At 34.0% G+C, this 2,440-nt stretch overlaps 1 non-coding gene across 1 annotated transcript; it reads right to left on the bottom strand.

The window, feature by feature from the left end:
• Positions 1-1,959: 1,959 nt before the first annotated feature.
• On the bottom strand, positions 1,960-2,033 carry TRNAN-AUU (transfer RNA asparagine (anticodon AUU)). Its single transcript has one exon. It is a non-coding gene; the product is annotated as a tRNA-Asn (tRNA).
• Positions 2,034-2,440: the final 407 nt, after the last annotated feature.

Genomic DNA, 2,440 nt, shown 5'->3' with positions numbered 1-2,440 from the left:
ATTTTGGCTCTTTTATTTTTACTTAAAGTACAACAACTTTTACCATTTTAATTTGTTTTAATAGTATATTGACAGTATTGTTTTCTTTCAAAAATCCACTTCATTTTCTTTACCCTATTATTAAAATGGTAATTGACAAAAACAAACTACATTGTCACCAGAAGAGCAATACAAAATGTACAAGTGATATATTAAAATCATCTTTCCAGCTTGAATTTCAATGATGCATTGGGGCAACGATTTTGTGAGAAACATCTTCACCCTTAAATAAAGATTTTCTTAATTCCTTACCTGTGTGCTAATTAGATATCACCTTGTTTTCATATTAAACAGACTTCCACATGAGAAAGCAGCAAGGATGCAGTGGCGTTAATGTTTCCTGGTGTCAACTTGTATTATTTCAGTAGACATTGAAATGAGGATGCATCTTGCTGCCTTTCCAATGAAGCAAGTTTAATTTAGTAATAGGTGAAAAACCATCCTTACAAAGGTGTTAATCAGAGACTTGGCTTTGTGGACACTTTTCAGAGAACAAATTTGTTAGCATAAAAATAAAGCCAGAAAATGAAGAGCTGTTTAATCACTCAATTGGATTTTTCTGCCAGCATATTTTTTTTCTCTGCAACCCACTGCTAAATTGTGCTTCCTAGCTGTTTTTATAAAATCACTGAATCAAATCTAACTCTGATTACATCAGAGAAGGCCAGGTACCCTACACCGTAACAGGGGGTTTGAAATTTTGACTTGTCTACTTAAAGATCACCAAAATCTGATAACAAGGGAAATTAGGTCCCTGGGTGGGATTGAACCACCAACCTTATGGTTAATAGCCGTACATACTAACTGATTGCACCACAGAGACATTTTGCAAAAGTCCATACTGACAAAGGCTAATAAGCATTCATCTAAAACGTTTCCTAGAAAAACTTTAAAAAGTCAATAATCTGGAGAGTTTTTGTAAGATGTTTCTTCCATCAACCAACGAAGAAACACATTGGTACTTTCCCATGATGAGTGAGTGCTTCAGGATCTCTTGCACTTACATGTGCAGCAGAGTACTGCAATGGAAGCATGATGGGCCCATAACCCAGAGGTAGGCAGATTGAAACTATCCTCTGCTATATGCATTTTTTTTTGTTAATTAAAGTAATCCAAAACTGGGATTGATATTTTGTCTCTTTTATTTTTACTTAAAGTACAATAACTTTTACCATTTTAATTTGTTTTAATAGTATATTGACAGTATTGTTTTCTTTCAAAAATCCACTTCATTTTCTTTACCCTATTATTAAAATGGTAATTGACAAAAACAAACTACATTGTCACCAGAAGAGCAATACAAAATGTACAAGTGATATATTAAAATCATCTTTCCAGCTTGAATTTCAATGATGCATTGGGTCAACAAATTTGTGAGAAACATCTTCACCCTTAAATAAAGATTTTCTTAATTCCTTACCTGTGTGCTAATTAGATATCACCTTGTTTTCACATTAAACAGACTTCCACATGAGAAAGCAGCAAGGAAGCAGTGGCGTTAATGTTTCCTGGTGTCAACTTGTATTATTTCAGTAGACATTGAAATGAGGATGCATCTTGCTGCCTTTCCAATGAAGCAAGTTTAATTTAGTAATAGGTGAAAAACCATCCTTACAAAGGTGTTAATCAGAGACTTGGCTTTGTGGACACTTTTCAGAGAACAAATTTGTTAGCATAAAAATAAAGCCAGAAAATAAAGAGCTGTTTAATCACTCGATTGGATTTTTCTGCCAGCATATTTTTTTTCTCTGCAACCCACTGCTAAATTGTGCTTCCTAGCTGTTTTTTTTATAAAATCACTGAAACAAATCTAACTCTGATTACATCAGAGAAGGCCATGTACCCTACACCATAAGAGGGGGTTTGAAATTTTGACTTGTCTACTTAAATATCACCAAAATCTGATCACAAGTTTAATTAGGTCCCTGGGTGGGATTGAACCACCAACCTTTCGGTTAATAGCCGAACACACTAACCGATTGCGCCACAGAGACACTTTGCAAAAAGTGCCTACTGACAAAGGCTAATAAGCATACATCTAGAACGTTTCCTAGAAAAACATTAAAAAATCAATAATCTGGAGAGTTTTTGTAAGATGTTTCTTCCATCAACTAACGAATAAACACATTGGTACTTTCCCATGATGAGTGAGTGCTTCAGGATCTCTTGCACTTACATGTGCAGCAGAGTACTGCAATGGAAGCATGCTGGACCCATAACCCAGAGGTAGGCAGATTGAAACTATCCTTTGCTATATGCATTTTTTTTGTTAATTTAAGTAATCAAAACTGGGATTGATATTTTTGCTCTTTTATTTTTACTTAAAGTACAATAACTTTTACCATTTTAATTTGTTTTAATAGTATATTGACAGTATAGTTTTCTTTCAAAAATCCACTTA

Source organism: Pseudophryne corroboree, unplaced genomic scaffold, assembly GCF_028390025.1.
Source record: "Pseudophryne corroboree isolate aPseCor3 unplaced genomic scaffold, aPseCor3.hap2 scaffold_1541, whole genome shotgun sequence".
Taxonomy (NCBI): Eukaryota; Metazoa; Chordata; class Amphibia; order Anura; family Myobatrachidae; genus Pseudophryne; species Pseudophryne corroboree.
The sequence above is the reverse complement of the archived record's forward strand: the minus strand, read 5'-3'. Positions and strand labels throughout refer to the sequence as shown.